The sequence below is a fragment of the Squalius cephalus genome, assembly GCF_949319135.1.
Source record: "Squalius cephalus genome assembly, chromosome: 17".
Taxonomy (NCBI): Eukaryota; Metazoa; Chordata; class Actinopteri; order Cypriniformes; family Leuciscidae; genus Squalius; species Squalius cephalus.
The window spans coordinates 12,749,039-12,758,284 of record NC_137138.1 but is presented as its reverse complement, the minus strand read 5'-3'; the positions used below and the strand labels follow the sequence as shown (position 1 = coordinate 12,758,284).

Sequence of the window (9,246 nt, the reverse complement as noted above, 5' to 3'; positions counted from 1 at the left end):
TTATATTACCAATGCCTGATTTCTTTTTGGATTTCATAAAAGTGTGAAATGGAACTACTGCTTCAGCCGAGCAACTGCCTTTGAAATGAAAGGGAATTTTAATGGATGACTTTCTCCAGGTATTGTAGACCTTTTTTTTACTAGCAATGTTTAAATAAAAGCTTCACACAGTCTTTATTGGTGGTTAATGTTTTTCTTGCCTTCACTGTGTTTAAGTGCATTTTGTGTTCTTTTTCTTAGTTTTTTTGTAGTTTGTGACTGATGAAAGAAAAGCAAGAGTGCTCACAGCACTGCAGAAGCAGGTGATTTGAGTCCACCTCAGTTTGGTGCAGACATATCCATTCCTCTAATAGGTCTTATTCTGTGTTCGGTCCTGCGGGAGACAAACAGTGAAACAAGCCTTGTCCGAGACCTCCAGTCATCTTCACGGCTCCTGTATCCCTCAGCTCTCTGTGGACATCACTTAGTCCTGGTTTATATGAGCTGCCAATTTAACTCAGGTTCACATTCTAAAATGTTTTTCTCCTGGTCAAGAAGGAATGGAACAAATGAAGAGGATGAAGGAAGAAAACAAGACAAACAAGAGTAAGGAAATGGAAGAAGAGGTAAAGGGGTTTGCTTTTGCCCTGTCTGTGATTGAGAAAACCAGAATTCAGCAAATGTGAAGAGAAATCACATAATCAGATTTTGCCAACAGCTGAGATAATTGCAGATTTAATATGGACTGAGATGAAAGTCTGGGCCGAAGCCCCTCTAAATAGGATCTAGCAATATTTCTATGAAGGCATATTTAATTTGCCGCACATGAAAATGAAGCTGTGCGACATAGGCATAGTTTATTGTATCAATGTCAATTTCATTTTTGTTTGGCCTGGATATTCATTCTGATTTCGCTGTGAATAGACCCTTCATCAGCAATTCGTTAAGATTTTTTCCAGTGTGCCAAAGTCTAAGGCACTATGTAATGTATCCTCCACAGATAAAGCAATCCCAAATTGCACTGTGAACACTTTCATCCAAGTCAAAGGTATTGGTAGAAAACATGTATATCTAAGATGTGCTCTTTTACCCAATATTTTTTATGTGGGGGTTGGGTATTTTTTTGGATCCTGCCACTTTGGTCTAGTTTGGTTTTGGATCTATGTTGGGGTTCAGATTCATGCTCCATGTGTTTGTCTTCTGTTGTGAGTGCATGGGATGGGCATTCGCTCATTCTCTGTGCGTTCTTGTCTCGTTGTGTAAGTGTGCTGTTTCGAATTTGTGTGTAGCGCGCGGTTTGTGTTTATAATCAGCCTGGTGATTTCTTGTCTTGTTCTGTGTAGCACGCGGCCTGTGGTTTTCATTGACCACATGCTTTCATGTTGTCATGTTTTGTGTGGACACGCAGTCGGTGAGAGCTCTCCATTGGCTGCGTGTTTGTGTCATGTTTGAGCACATGGCTTGTGATTGTGTTGGCCATGCGCTGCTGTTTTGTCATGTTTGCTTTCCTGTCTATTGTTTTACCTGATGATTGATTTATTTGCCCCACCTGCTCTCCTTTTTTACCCTCCTAATTTCCTCTATTCTCCTTGTGTTTTCTGTCCTGTGCCAAGCAGTTTGTTGTTGAATGTACCCTCTCGTGTCCTGCCCTGCTTGGTCCTGTTTCGCCTGGCCCTGCCTAGTCTGGCTGCCGCTGTTTTCCCCCATGGGTCAGTTTTTGTTTTGTTTTGTTTTATCATTTAAATAAAGCCCATCACTATCTCTGAGTCCTTGCCTCATCCTATGAGGCTAAATGTGACTATATGTGTCCTTATGTGTTCGCAGTGTGTGTGGGTGTGTAAATGTATTGTAATGTTCAATGTAAAGCGACCTCGAGCTACGGAAAGGTGCTATATAAATAAAACCTTCTTCTTCTTCTTCTTCTTCTTCTTCTTCTTCTTCTTCTTCTTCTTCTTCTTCTTCTTCTTCCCTTTACAAAACCCTGACACCTGGAAACTGGCCACACTGGTCCATTAACAAGCCCTTTTTTGTGACATCACTTTTTACCTCTCAAACATTCTTGTTGCATAAAACCAGATAACAAAACTTAAATTTATTTAGAATGACAGCATATTTCAACGACCCCTTATTTCAACTCTAACTAACCTTGCTCCCTGTCTCTCAGCCTCGAAGGAGAACAAGAACAGGCTCTCCTTCAGTGCTTAATTAGAATAGGGTGGACCTTGCATGCTCACAAAAAAAAAGGAAAAAAGAAATGAAGGACAGTTAGTGCGGCAACCACTTTTAAGTGTGCCACTCAGAGTTTTTTAGATATTTCCTCTCAATTAAATTATTAAAAGAGCAGAAGGACAAGTGTTTTCTACACACTCAAATAACTAAATAAAAGACCTAAGGGAATACAAAGGCCTGGGTGTATGGCGAATCTTTCTCTTGTTCTCAGCTGGTTTTGCTTCAGGACCCAGAAGTGAAAATCAAGCTACCAAAGTAGTTTATTGTATAAAAATGAATTTTGATTTGCTTATGCAGCCAGTAATTCACCACATATTCATCTTCATTGCAAGTTAATCCATGTTTACTGTAGCATTGGTTGTATATTATTGCTAACACTTTATTTTGATGGTCCCTTTTGAACATACTGTTGACCATTAACTTTGCAACTACATGTCAAATAACTCTCATTAGAGCATTCCTGTCTGCTTAATATCTGCTAACACTTTATTGTGATGGTCCTCCAACAGACATTCTACTGACTATACGTAAATTTACAAGTATATCAACTTATTCTAACCCTAACCCCACCAGTCTACTAATACTACCACTCTAATGAGAGTTAGTAGACATGTAGGTTGGTGCAACGGTACTTACAGTATAGTCAACAGAATGTGTTAAAGGGACCATCAAAAATAAAGTGAAACCATTTTATTTTACCTTGTAAAGATTTATTTATTTATTTGAGGATAAAGGAGCATCACACAATATGTCCATGTTGGCATTTGGCTAGTTCAGTTAGCTTCTACCAAGTCAGGGGTGTCCAATCTTGCTTTTTAAAGGCCCATGTCCTGTAGAGTTTAATTCCAATTCTAATTGAACACACCTGAACCAGCTATAGGTCTTCGGAATTACTAGAAACTCCCAAGCAAGTGTGTTTTGGCAGGTTGGAGCCAAAATCTGCAGGAGGTTGGCACTCCAGGAGCAGGATTGGACACTCCTTATCTGATCCAAAAAAATCAGTCAGGTTTGATTGGAAGCAAAGCCCTTGACATCAGTAATTTGGAGATCACTACTTTTGACTGACAAAATTCCAGCCACCGGAAACACTAACTGATAAAGTGAGTCGTACAAAACCTTTCTTTTTAGTAAACTTTGTGTACACAAACAATGCAGTCAATGCTCAAGTTCATGAATAAAGCCCCTGGTGATAATTCGAGCACAGTTTTATGTTGTGTCGAGCCTTCTAAGTGTTTTAAAAATAGTGATTTTGATGCTATCATAGAATGCCCATGCCCATGCACTCCCATTCAAAAGGCATTTTGACCTAAAATGAAAATACAGTCAATCTTAAAAGTGGCGTTTCCATTCTAATTATGCTTTTACACGAAAGTTTGACTCGGGTAGATTAGCAAAAAGAGCCTAGGTTCAATTTTGGTGAGAGTTACCCTTTAAAGATACACTGTAAAACTTAATAAGTTGAATTAATAATTAAGTTTTACAGTGTTCTTTAAAGTTAGTAATGTAATATTTAGTCATTTGATATAAGTCTTTGAATAGGTGTATCAGATAAGGATGAATCAGTTCGCTCGCTTTCATCAGCTCAGGGTTTATCAAAGTGCTATAAATATAAATATTTGGGGCTCTTTGGAATTTATACAATATATGCTCTGTATTTCAGTTGACGGCATATGTTCACATGAATTCATATTTTATACGCTTTTAAATTGTTTTTGAGGATTACTTTCTTGACAAGTTTAAATTGACAAGTTTGAATTTAGTTCAGTGACACACAGCATGAATATTCACATTAATCTGACTGCCTAACGAAGTAATTAAAGCCCGTTTTGTTTCTTTCTATAGCAGCAGAATCAGTTCAGTGTAAATTTGAAGTTTCAATGCAAACACTCTCGTTAATGCAACAGGGTGTTAATTTTACAACACAGACTGTAAGTTCTAAATTGAAAAGGAGTGATGCACAGAGATTTGAGTGTTACAGAGGGGAAACAAAGTACTGAAAACTGCAGATTTGTTCTCAACACTCATTTTTAAACTCAATTTATAGATGTAGACTAAATTTAAACCTTTCATATCCTACTTTAGTGCCTTCTTGAGTCTATTATACATTGATCCTGGGAAATTCTACAGTATGCAACCTCCCAAATGCACACACATTAAAGGCAAGTGAATGCAAATTTGTTTTTTCTTTAATTAGAGCACAAGGCCTGAGGCACAGGGCCTATCACAAGGCACAGAGTCAATTATCAAAGGGTTACATTACCTGGGGACAGGGCCTTAATTGTGGTGCGTCCAAACACCTTGGTTAGAACATATCCTAGAGAAAAGGCGAAAGAAAAAAAAGCAATGGAACAATGTTCAAAGGAATAGCCTTTGACCAAATCTTTCAGACTAACTCAGAGGCCAAACTTTGAGTCTGAAAATAGAGGAGGAAAAACAAGAACTGAAAACAGAACACACCCGGACCTCTACAGACACATTCAGAGTGGTGAAAAATCAAAGAATCTGTTTCAAATCGCTCATTAGACTGCCGTCGCTGCACACTTAAACGTCATCCTCTCCAAGACCAGTCAACTAAATATTTTAGAACGAATTCGGCTGTAATAAAGAATACATAAAGTACAGATCAAAACAGAGGCCTTGGGATTTCTCTGCTTTTCTGCTCTGTCCCTCCAAGAAACAAAAAGAGCATGGTTATTCTCTAAACTTTTTTTCTTTTCTTTTTTTTCTGAGCACAAGCTGATGATGGTATATGGTGATGTATGAGGATAAACTGTGGCTGGTTTCAAAGTCACAATGTTTTAAAACCCTAGGTATTTTTCACCTGTCACTGTACAGAAAAAGTGAAAGATTGCAGCTTTTGTGTTGTAGAACCTTTTTTTTTCTTTCTCAGCGTTTACTGTTTGACATAGTTAAGTATTTAAACAGGGCTATATATGTGTACACTTTGTAATATTACATATTATAAAGTTATAATTATTTGGTCATTGTTACAGTGTTTATCTTTAAGCATTTCATCAAGGCAATTTATAATATTTTTTTTTATTTTATATATATAATATTTTATATAAAATGTTATATAAATGTTATATTTTATATAAAATTATATATTTTATAGTAAATAAATATGGTGACATTTTTTACAGTGTCCTTGTTACACATGTAATTACTATAGTAATTATAAATTATAAATTGTGCGTAACTTACATGCAACTAGGACTGCACAATTAATCACACTGAAACCGCATGCGATTTGGCAAAGCTGCAATTATGTTATGTGCAGCTTGTCAGTGCAGTGCGGCTGATCAGTAGTAAATGCCGCTCCATCTGAACTCCAGAGGGCGCTCTCACACACACACGCCAATTATGCCCCGCGCAGAAGTAGATAACGCACATCACTCCAGGAAATCCCTATTGCTGTTGCTGAATAAACAGAAGTTTGAAACGCTTCGATTGATTAAACATGACTTATAAACACACGACTGCCTTATTCTGTATAATAAGCCACATCATCGCACAGAAGGATGCTCAACTGTCATGAAGTGGGTTTGGAGTAAAAGCATGTTATTAAATGTTGTCTTTTGTTGGACGAGATGTTCATAAATGCTTCTAATGTTTGGAAATCTGTTTTCCTCTTTCAAATGCACGTTATAAGTGACTCGAACTCACAGTGTTTCAAAATCGCGATAAGACAACTCGATTTAAGTGCGATTACATGGAAATTGCGATTAATCGTGCAGCCCTTTCTAAACCACACCGTAATCCTAAACCTATTAGTAAGTAGGCCTACATGTAGTTAATTACTATTACTCAGTACTTAAAGGGTTAGTTCCCCCCAAAAATTCAATTTATATCATCATTTACTCTCCCTTATGTTTTTCTAAACCTGTGAGACTTTCATTCATCTTCGAAACAGAAGATATTTTAAATGAAATATGTGAGATTTCTATCCCTCCATTGACAGTCCGCGCAACTACCACTTTGTCGCTTCAAAAAGTTCATAAAGAGATTGTACGGTGGAACTAATCCAAATCTAAAATATTTCAAAGATGAACAGAAGTCTTATGGGTTTAGAGTGATATAAGTTGTCAAATTTTTACAAAATATTTTATTTCTATATCATTTCCTTTAGGATAAGCAGCAGGCTGTCCTCTCACAAAAAAGGGCCTTTATATAAAGGCTGTTTTCTCCACTAATGGTAATTTAATTGGTATCATTATGAGTCATGCAGTCATCATATCATGTGCCATAAAGATCATATGTTCATGTTATGTGTAGAGTTTTTTCTTTTTATCCTCACTGGTAGAACTAGGCATTTCTCACTCTTGTGCTTTCTCGCTCCTCGGGTCCTTTACGGATTGCCCCCACGTCTGTGGGCAGAAATAGGCGTTTATCTCGACGGGGTGCATGCATTAAGGAGAGCTAAACAGCTTTGACATGCCTGTGTCACTGACTTTCAAAGTGCTTTCTGGGGTCGCACTGCATTTGTAAAGTGATTTCTTTCTCTTACAAGACCAAATGTATTGTTTGCAATTGTATGTGCATATTTTATATGGGCCAACAGAAGACATTAAAAAATGTGTTCCCCCATGCAGATTACTGTAACAGCATGCAGTGCGCCACAGTGAGCTTCTGCTGAAAATGAGTGAAAGAATATGACGAGAATAAAATATTAGAAGAGTTAAAACAAAAGATAGATAGTTATAGCAGATAGACAGTAGCAGCATGCATGTGTTCAAAATAACTTGGAAAACTGGAAATCATTGGATATATCAGAGACAAGTGAATTTGGTTCCATTTTGTACAGGGCGACGTGAGAGTGTGTCTTATGAGAGGAAAGACCAGAGGGATTTTTTTCCCCCTAATTTAAATAATTGGTTTTATTTAGTCTTGACTCATTATACTAGAGAGAATTATTACAATATTATCTGGAAAGTATTTTTTGTAGAAAAAATAAAAAGTAGGTATTTTTCCTAAACAATACTAGTAGAAAACAAATTAGTTTTATTACTATATTTTGACAACTATCTCTAAAAGTCTTTAGAAAGCAGCATGAAACATTAATATCAAAATATGTAAATAAAGTGAAATTATTAATATGTAATATATAAATTATATATATAATATATTTATATAATATATAAATATTATATATATAAATGTATCATTTATTTATTATATATTTATGTTTATTTGTTTATTTATTTTTATAGATGTTTCCTCTTCCAGGGTTTACCACTGACTCGAGGGACATATAATGATTTGCAGGTAAGCCACCTTAACCCTTGTAAGTAAAAAAAAAAAAGTGGACTAGGGTGCGCTGGAAATGGAGTGGATTATCAAACAAAAGGCCCATTGTTGTTTTTGTTGTTGTTGTTGTTATTATATGTTTATTATTCTCTCTTTTTTTATGTGCCAGAATGCCATTCCAATCCAATTTAAGCCCTGGAAATAAATCATAAAACCACAGCAACACTAGATGGCCCATAATAGACCAAGTGCATGCTCTTGATGTTTGCTTTTCACGATCTCATTTTTAGAGGACAGCTAATGGACCATACACATATTCAGTCTCATTCCCCCTGATGGAGTCCTCTGTAGACACTGCCTATTAAAAGGACAACTGTGACTTTTGTCTTTTGTCCTGAGGGAAAGAGGCCATGGTTTCGCTTTTATAGAGCTCTTGAGATATTTAAAGCATCATCATGTCTGATGTGCAAAGCCTGTTAAACATTTAACCCCATCAGGCAAGGTCAAACACACAAGCATGCGCACAGAGTAATCAGGCCACAGTTGGACAAATTACATATTAACAAGGGCTTTAGGTCTATTGTGTTGAGGAGCTAGTGAGTGTGAGAGTGTGTGACCAGATGGGAATAGCCATTCACTGAGGCAGTGTTTCGGTCTTTTTCTTGAAGTTGTCTCTCCCAAATGTACTGTAATATCAATTTAGGGTCCCATCGTGGCCCTCTAGCCTACATCACTATGAATATCATGCCCTTAATTCATTGCTGCACAAGTCATGTTTAGTCAGTATCATTACTGGATTCTAACCATCTATTCCTTGGTAACAAGAACTATGGACACTTTTTGAAAGCAGAATTATATTATGCCATTAACAGTGTTAATCTTCTGAATTGGCACTATGGGTGCTCAAATCAGTGTCCTGTGGTGGTTAAATCGAGCTGTAAAAGATTTGAGATTTTTGACAGCCATCACAGTCCAGTCTCTAAGTGAGTGCAGGAATTCCATTGGGAAATGACTTCCAGCCAGTTTAGAAGAGAGGATCAGCTGCACTCTTATAATTAAATGTCAACTTTATATTTTGGGTCCGAATAATTATGGATGAAAGTGTGACCAGATCAAAATCGAATCTGAGCACACTAAATTATCACTGGAGAAAAAAAAATCCTTTGAGATTAGGGTTTATGGCTGGGACATTTGTAATTACACATGTAAAATTGCACGTTAGTTTTTGTATGTTTTTTATTTATGTAAATTGTTGAATTAAAGACTACAGTGATATCACAGATGGGTAACATTTCAGTGACCATGTTACACATATTATGGTCGTTTTTTTTTAAATATATACACTGAACAAAATTATAAATGCAACACTTTTGTTTCTGCCCCCATTTTTCATGAGCTGAACTCAAAGATCTAAGACTTTTTCCATGTACACAAAAGGCCTATTTCTCTCAAAAATTGTTCACAAATCTGTCTAAATCTGGGGTCCGAAAACCAGTCAGTATCTAGTGTGACCACCATTTGCCTCACGCAGTGCAACACATCTCCTTCACATAGAGTTGATCAGGTTGTTGATTGTGGCCTGTGGAATGTTGGTCCACTCCTCTTCAATGGCTGTGCGAAGTTGCTGGATATTGGCAGGATCTGGAACACGCTGTCGTATACGCCGATCCAGAGCATCCCAAACATGCTCACTGGGAGACATGTCCGGTGAGTATACTGGCCATGCAAGAACTGGGATGTTTTCAGCTTCCAGGAATTGTGTATAGATCCTTGCAACATGGGGTCATGCAT

General features: G+C 37.0%; 1 protein-coding gene across 2 annotated transcripts in view; it reads left to right on the top strand.

Moving 5' to 3' along the window:
- Positions 1-5,637: 5,637 nt before the first annotated feature.
- The window catches only part of unc5da (unc-5 netrin receptor Da), a 231,989-nt gene continuing 228,380 nt past the window's right edge, over positions 5,638-9,246 (top strand). For both annotated transcript variants that reach the window (XR_013824019.1, XM_079898688.1), the window contains exons 1-2: positions 5,638-5,747; positions 7,419-7,473. The gene's annotated coding sequence lies outside the window, so the exon portion shown is untranslated. The remainder of the gene's footprint in view (positions 5,748-7,418; positions 7,474-9,246) is intronic.